The 8,782-nt window shown below is 44.7% G+C and overlaps 1 long non-coding RNA gene across 1 annotated transcript; it reads left to right on the top strand.

Moving 5' to 3' along the window:
* The first annotated feature begins 2,272 nt into the window (after positions 1 to 2,272).
* LOC121144253 lies at positions 2,273 to 6,737 on the top strand. The gene is made up of 4 exons (XR_005881569.1): positions 2,273 to 2,370; positions 2,645 to 2,814; positions 5,372 to 5,444; positions 6,669 to 6,737. It is a non-coding gene; the product is annotated as an uncharacterized LOC121144253 (long non-coding RNA).
* The last annotated feature ends 2,045 nt before the right edge of the window (positions 6,738 to 8,782 follow it).

Consider the following 8,782-nt stretch of genomic DNA (forward strand, 5'->3'; position numbering starts at 1 on the left):
ATGGAAAGTCATGCAGGAACTTGAAGGAAAAAAAACCATTGCTGCCTTGCTTACTGGCACATGCTAGATTTCTTACACAACCCAAGGCCAACTTCACAGGGTTCGTACTACCCACAGTGGGCTGGACCCTCCATATCAATTAACAATGAAGGACCTTCCCACAAACCAATTTGCTGTAGGCAATCTCTCAGTCAAGACTTTCTTCCCAGATTACTCTAGACTGTACCAAGCTGACAATTGAGACTAACTAGGATATGTACCATGATATGAACTACACTATCCAGCCATGATGGTTAGGACTCTCTGAAAACATGAGCCAAAACAGATTTCTTTAAATGGTTTCTGTCAGGTGTTTTGTGACAGTGACACCTGGTCTGGGAGCCCAGCCACTATTCTATGTGGAATCTGAAACTGCTCAATGGAGGGTCCCACTCAGAGAGGACCAACCTGCCAGTTCTATGATACACGAAGTTAGAACGGAGTCCAACTGAATTGTCCCAACTTCACTGTGTGGAGCTGAGTCCAGCTTCCCTGATGAGCCCTGTCCAAATAATTGCATGAGAGAACAAAAATAGACAATTCTGTTTTAACTCATTCAGCTTTGGAGTGATAGATTACTCAGCAACAGATAGCTGGACCAGATGTCTGAGTGAGGCTTGTGATACTGGATGCCACAGTTATTTTTAGACATTTTGTTAGTGAAGCAAAGGCTACATGGCTCTGGTGGTCAGACTTTCAGGGTTGAAATCTCAGGCTCCTTATGGGTGTTAAAAGTAGCAGAAATCATGTGCTGTGCATAACAAGTTGGACATGTGCTGTGGCTACATCCTATGTTTTCTGCCCTAATCCTAACTTTGTGGAAGTCAGCATGTTTATTACAGCTGAAAAGTGACAAGAATTTGGTGGGAACCATTGTTTCAGGTGACAGAATTAGGGACCCTAAGGATGGGAGAGAAAATGTTTTTCATAAAATAGCCATTTCTTAAAACACAATTTTTCATGAGTAACCCTTCAACCAAAGATATCACAAATAAAAATATGGCAACGAATGTGGCATGGGAAAGACTTTTTACAAAAGCACGTCCTAAAGGGGAAGGGTGTCTCACTGACCCAGTGACAAGCACAGGTGGCACTTACTTTCCAGCCTGTGTCATTTAATGAGTCTCTTCCCAGTGATGATAAATAGAGGCCCTTGTCCCACATACGGGCTGGTAGAGGGCATTTTTCTCATTGGTGTTAAGTGGCCTGGATTTTAGTAGGATGGGATGCAAAGTCCGCACCTGTGGCCCCAGTGTCAATGACATGCTGGGCCAGCCTCCTGACACCTGGTAATCACCTGTTGATTATGACAGAAACCTCATCTCACTTCTTTAGTGAGCTGGTCAGTTCACCTGTTGCTGGCAGAGAGGAGATATGAGCCATCCTTGCTGCCTGTCCACACTTGGAAGCTTAGTGTTTCTGTCTCCTTTGGCTGGTGAAGAGGAATCGATATGGCTGGGGATATGGCAAAATCACAGCGTCCTGCCATGAACTGTCATAGCTCATGCTCAGATATTTACTAAACATTCTGTCCATCATCTTCCTAAAGATGGGCATTTGGAGCATGAAGCTCTGATGCGATTGCCTCCATCACAGGGACACACATGGCCATCTGTGCTGACTTCCAATTTCCTCATATTGCCAGCGAGCAACCACTCTGTGGATGGCTGTGCCAGGGGTGTGGAGTGCTCTGATACGGCATTCTTAAAGGGCTGGCTCAGGAGGGATGTTCAGGCGGGATGATTCAAGAGGGTCTGCTCAGGAGGGCCAGTTCAGGAGGGCCAGCTTATGAGGGACAGCCCAGGAGGGCCAGCACCAGGTCAAAAATGGCAGCTGTGGAGATGAAAGGTTCCTAGTCTGTGGATTAAACTCCTTTGAACACTAAGTTTTAGGAATTTCTTTGCCTCGGGACTTCTAAGAGCCTTTAGAATCCTGTGTCATAGTCACATGATTCTAGTGTGACCCATTTCCAGGAGTCGGTAGGGAGGCTGAGGCCATGCTCGGTAGGTACCAGCTGAGGAGCTCTGCTACCTGGGGTCAGAATTACGATGGGATGTAAGAGGAGGCAAAGCTTAGCTTTAGCATCTCTGGCTTATCTGCGGTTCTCTCCCTGCTCTCAGGGTTGTCCTACCCCGATGTGAGTGCTTGGAAGATCTCAGCCTGATTAGTATGTCCCGCTCACTGCCTCTTCATAAAAACTTCCCCTTCTGTGCCATAGATTCTGGGCGTGCCAACCAATTACTTCCTGAGATGATGAAGACACCACTGCCATGAGTTTCACCCCAAAGAGTTACCTATACTCATCCACCAAACCAGGAGTACGAAGTTTAGGTCTGGTACTAGGATTTGTTTGTACAAATTGTTTGTGTAAGGGGACAGGGAGAGCTTGCTTCCGAGTGTTTTGTCATGTGGCAGCATGCTGCTCACTTGGAAGCAAGCTCTCTCTGTCCCTCTGCTACTGTGGTTAGGGGGATATGGGCAATGGGTACACATGCAGATGGGTACATTTGGCCCTTGATTCTTGGCTCACCCAAACTGGATAGAGCACATATACACTATGGGTCACCTTGAACATGCTAACATTTGCTACTTTATCTTCTTCTAGCCAATTCTGTGCCATTTCATCCAAACCTAAGTCCCCGAGCGATGGGACATCGTGACTCTTGACAGTTCAGTGCCTGTGACTGGGTGTGGGCAGAGAGCAGATGGTGACAATGCCATACTGACTGAGTGTCTGTCTGTGGCATGGACCTGTGAGGACTCAGTGAGAGAGGAGTAAGTACTGCAACACTTGGTCACAAAGCAACGGCTTCCAGATACCTTGTTCTGGAAATGGTGGGTGGTGGCTCTGAAGGAAGTCTGAGTGGCCAGACTTTGAGCTCCTTAGGGTGACCCAAGGCCTTTCTTCTGCATTCCTTCTCAGCTGCTGGTGTCAGGCCTGCCTCTGCTGAAGCTAGCAACGCCAGAGCTATCTTGCCTTGTCCAATTCCCTCTGCCCTGTTCAAACAAGAACAGATGGCGATTGGAAAAAATGCAGCAAAGCTGGGAATATGGCATTGAGTTATTGGGTTGTTTTGATAGGATCCAGAGCTTAATATAGTCACACATGGAAGCCAGAGCTTCCATTTCATCTGGCTGTTGATTAGCTTTGGAGTGAGCTATAATAGAATTCCTTCCTGTACTGGGGACTGGTCCTGGGCTCCAAGAGGCCTTTGATCATCTGTGTCCCAAGCAAATGTTCCAGGTGAGGTTCATTGGAGCCACCCTGGGCTAAGACTCCTTCCTTCATCCTCCACTGTTATCTTGAAGTCAGTCAGTCAGTCTTTAATCTCTCTCTCTTTCTTTCTCTGCGCATCTACATGTTCCGTGTCATGAATTATCAGGTCAGATCTTAGGGGTCAGCACTCCAAAGGGGTGCTCAGGGACTGGGGATGTCTGAGATTTGACCCTGCATACAGCCTTATGTGTCAGGCTGTCACAGTTTTGTGGGTGCTGATAGAAGACACATTTTAGTTGTTTAGGTACAAAGGTGTTTATTAAGCAAAGCACAGCCATTCTCCTTGCTCTCAAGCCCCATAAGGATAAGGCAGATAGGTCCATGTAGATGCTCGCATACTCAGTGGGTGTGTGGTGGCCCCAGAAAGTGGCTCAGGCACCTGGATCATCTAATAGTAGGCATGGACACATCCATCCTTTTATATAGGGGGAGATGCTATTCCTATCTGGGGGCTTCTTGGTTAAGGCGCCATGGACCTGTTGGTGTGGTGCTTCTGTGAGGGGCTTTCTTGTACATAATAGGATGTTGGCAGCATCTTCAGCCTCTATCACCAGATGCTTAGTTGTCAGGACCCATGAAAAGGAGTTCATTCCATCTTGCTACAAGTTCAGAGAGCTCACATCTGTCTTATTATCCATAAGACATTAGTTTGTCTGCTAGAGGATGTTTTGGCCTTGGTGGTGGATGTCTCTTAGCTAAATAGACTTGGGCACGTGCATTTACTCTCAACTCTGAAGGCAGCCCCCAAAACATAGCTTCCAACATTTAGTATACTCAAACAATCCTTTACAGTAAGCATCAACATTCCTGAGAAGAATGGGCCTTATCAGAACAAAGGGGCAATCAAGTTCTATGCCTCATTGGTGGACCTGGACACAGAGGTGGATGGTAACACACCTTTGTTGTTTTGACAGCCATCCCCCAAACAAGGCATTTCTTTGTCATTGAAGATGAAAGGAACGCAACTCGGAAGATATTCTCATCAGTACTCCAGTAGTTAGGTTAGGGGTAGAGTTTAAACCAGTGACCTCTTTGGTGGCGTGACATGTTAAAATTCACCTATCAGCTGAGCATTACTATCTTAAATTGTTTCAAAGATGTGAGAATAAGTCTGCATTCTGTAACAATGTGACTGTTCCTGAAGGTTTCAAGTTTGACTGATTGTTCCTTGGATATTCCCAGTCTGTGTGTTATTTGAACAAATCACATGATCTCTTTCTGTTGAGGAGAGTAGGGCATAGATGTGACCAGCCTGAGGTAGTATGGATCCTGGCCTTGGTGGCTTGGTGGCCCTAACACTATAAGTAATAATTAAGATTATGTTTTGTGAGGATGATTGTAAATGTACTAACCAAGTGTGAAAACTTGTAATTTTTTAAATGTTAGATTTTTCACCTCAAGATATATATTGAATGCTTGATTTTGTCAGTCAGTATTCAGGTATAGATGACTGTGAATCTTAGACTTGAGTGTGGATTTGATGTGATGTAGAGTTTCAGTGAGGGATTGTCTAGATTAGGTCATCCTGTAGGCACGTCCCAGGGGAGTTGTTTTGAATATGACAACTGACATGGGAAAACCTGCCCACTGCAGGTGGCGCTATTCTCTAGTGGGGGAAGCTGCACTAAGTAAGAGCTGAGCACAAGTGCCCATGCATCGATTTGTTCCTCTGTCTCTTGACTGTGGATGCAATGTGACCAGCTGTCTTAAACTCATGCCTTGGCAGCTTCCTCGTCACAATGGACTGTAGCCTGTAATTATAAGAGAAAACACAACTTTTCTACCCTAAGTGCTTCTGTCAAAGCATGTTATCCCAGCAGCAGGAAATGGAATGAAGACAACAATAAAGCTAAATGTTGTACTCTACTGTCAACATTGCTGATGATGGTATAATGGTTTGGTGTGGTGGTGTCCTATGGTCAGGTGATTGATTATTGGACAATGGTGAGTACAGGGACCCAGCAACAACAATGGCACAGGCATTTGGCTAACTTCTTTCTAAATGCCAGCAGGATGCAGACATCAAACACTGAAGGTTACATTTTATTTACCAAGGAATGATTCAGGTTATCCTGAGACATCTGTCTACTCTGCAAGTCTGGGAATTATGGCAGAACTGATGCTACAGGTACAATGTTAAGGTTCAATACTATATCCACTCAGTATTTTAAATGGTAGATTTATCCTTACTAAAACTATTTTTCATAAATTCTTTTAACATGTCAGCATGTAGTGTTGCTAAATCGTTTTCTCTTAAAGCCCATTAAGGATACAGACAGTGCAGCTTAAATGTAATTTGTTCTTGCCCATTCTACATAATTGCACCTTTCACAAACAGTCCTATGTTCCCAACAGTGACAGCTTGGGTTCTGGTAAACTGAATTCTGATCTCCCAGTGCAGACTCTGGGGCAAGATTCAAGTTGTTTACTAGCCAGAAGATTTCAAATAAACAGCATTAGTGATTTAGATACAATGCAGGGAGCAGAGTAATGTTGGTTGCCAGAGAGAAGGGAAAGAGTCTCAGGACTCTTTCCCAAAATTGCAAAGTATCTAGGGGCACTAATATCCCCCCATTCTAGGGCATGTTTGTCCTATCTCCAACTTTGCAGTTTGATAAATGCACCCGAGCCTGTCTTGATAGACATATTTGCAAGGACGATGGAGCTGTCCACTACTCCAGTGCTGAAGTACTGAAGTCCTGGTGTGTTACCTATTCCATGTCGACTACACAAATGCAGTGAAACTGCTGGACTATTTTTAAGATATCACAAAAGGCCATTTATATCACAAAAAATTCTTCTGTCTACACAGAATTTTGCCTGTTTGTTATGCTTATGGCTTCAATTTCTTGTGTTTTTCACATAGTAGAAAATAGATAATAACAGCAAAAATCCAAATAGAGTTCATATTATTCTCTAAGAGTTTTGTAGTTGATGACATGATGCCCACTACAGCATCTTGACCTTCCCCAATTCTTGGTCACTTGTTTTTTCTTCCATAGAGAGGAAGAGTGGGAAAGTAGGCACAGATCCTCTGCCCTTCCGATAGAGCCGTTCTAAACTGTCCTCACTACACACACTAATGCCAAGATCAGAGGAGATAGGATTTGTGCAGGGTTGGTAATCTTGGGCCCAAAGTAGGAGGGGACAAAGTAAAATTTCCCTGGAAAAATCTGACAAGGGTGACGAGGACTCTTTCTTCACATATTTGAATGGCAAAGGTTTGAATGTTCAGCTGCCTGATGAATTTTTACAACACAATTTTGTGGAAAACAGCACCTGTAAAGTTTAATCAGAATATGAACTGGAGTGGCTTTGCCTTGTTTTTAATCTCTGCCATGCTTTCTCCCAGGAGTTTTGAGATGGAAATTATTCAGGGTTCTGGCCAGTGGCATATAAACACAGCCTCCTCTAAGAACAGACTCGGCATAAGCTTGGCGGAGCTTATTAAATTAGTATGTGGGATTTGATTTCATCCAAGCAATAAAATCTGCAGCTGCTTTTAAAGAAATGAAGTTGTATTATAAATGATCTCTTTGTCACCGGCAAGAATAACGCCAGTGAGATGCTTGGTCTTCCCTTCTGGTGCTTAAATCTGAAGATTCACTGTCCCTGGAAGGCTGTCCTCAGGAAAGGGGATCAGGATATGAGAGCCGGGATGGATGAGCTCCTGGCTCTCATATCGTGTATATATATGCTGGCTTCTTCTAGCAGAGGTTGGAAGTCATGGATTTCATTACCATAGTGCATTAAAGGCCAAGTGGGGGAGGGATCCAATTTGCTACTGCCTCAGTGACTCTGTGTTTTAATCAAATGGATAAAAAAGAGCCATTAACTGATGCTCAGACTGATTGAAATTGCAGGGAGGAGGGAAAGAGCTGAAACTGTGGGGAGCAGTAGAAGACCATCCCAAGCCTGCGGTGATGCTGTTGACTATAACAGATATGAACTGAGAGACTCCTGCTGAGGAAGGGGCCATGAGGAGTGGATGGCCTGCTTGTTGTTGCAGCAGCCCAGGGCCTCCCCATGATGACAGTGCCTACCTTCCTGTAATGGTCCTGTCAGGGATCCTATAAGACTCCTTCTTCACAGTGATTGACTCCTTCACAGTGATTGACAAATTCCCTTTACCCTGCACTCTGGAATCTTAATTTGAAATTCCAGGAACTTTAAGCCCTCACAATGGTGATGGTCTGTGCAGAGTCACTGAAGGCAGAAAACACATCTGCGAGCTCCCTGATGGCCACAAAGTGCTGTTCAAAGGTGGGGTGCCTGCTGCTATATCACTGTTGTGATCAGTTTCCATTCTCTGTTGTCACTGTGATTATTTTTCCTACCACTTTGAAATTTCAGATGACACAAAGCTTTATACAGCTTGTTTCACAGAGAACAGAATGTCAGCTGGCCAAAGGGAACCCTTAAAAGTATTTCTCCTGTTGAGTAACAGAGTGATACCCCTGGGAAGAGTCTCAGGGCTATGGCATGTTGCTTTCATTGGAGGGACCCAGGCATCCTGGTCACTGAGTGTGGTGTGTGCACACGGAGAGGCTGCACAGGTGAGTAAACTTCATGACCTCTGGGTTCATTCCATCATGCTGTTCTTTGTCACCCTGTCCCCTCGGATTTAGTGTTATTGCCACTAATGGGCAAATTCCAAGAGAGGATGGGGAGGTGAACTCCCTCCGGATTCCACAACAGGATGTAATGAGGGTGCGTCTGGCAAAGTGGATTGTGTGCAGATGAAGGTGCTAAAGTGACCTTGCAAGTTGGAAAGTAGGGAGTGAACTGTGAAGACCTGGGAAAGGGTGAGGGTTTCTAGGAAGTGTGTGGGAAATGCAGGTCAAAGACTCAAAACAGGCCACCAAAAGCAGATAATTAACATGGTAAACTAGGGGCAGAAATGACATAATTGCTATTCAAACTGGAGTCTGGGGCCAATGTAAGATGCAAATACACTTGCACCCTCAAAAGAAGTTTTGATTGAACTAAGAACTGGACACACCAGCCCTCCAGTGGCCCCATGGAAAGAGAAATACAGATGACTGTTGATTTTTACTTCCGGGGCAGAAGTGGAGTTGAAACCATGGATTTCCTCCTACTCTTTCCCTGCTGTCCCCCATATCCATCCTTCTTATCATGGAAGTCTAGCTTGTACTCAGTACAGGGACAGTGATTTGCCTGGGTTGCCTACCCACAAGCAAAAGGGGACTGCTTTTTAAAGCCCTGGTAAATTTCCTCTTGTCATTATCAGAGGTGTTGAAACTGGCCAAAAGCCAAGACAATTATTATTGAGGAACTTCTTGAGGAGCCTGTATGACAGTAACAAAAATAAAAGGGGATCTACAAGAGTACTGTACCCAGCACTACCCACTCTTATGCTAGGAACTACCTGGGACAAAGAGAACCTTTGGGCTATAAGTGAATTAATAAGGCATCACATAGAGAAGGAATTCTTACGAGAGTGGG

Source organism: Mesocricetus auratus, unplaced genomic scaffold (genome assembly GCF_017639785.1).
Source record: "Mesocricetus auratus isolate SY011 unplaced genomic scaffold, BCM_Maur_2.0 Super-Scaffold_100015, whole genome shotgun sequence".
NCBI classification, from domain to species: Eukaryota; Metazoa; Chordata; class Mammalia; order Rodentia; family Cricetidae; genus Mesocricetus; species Mesocricetus auratus.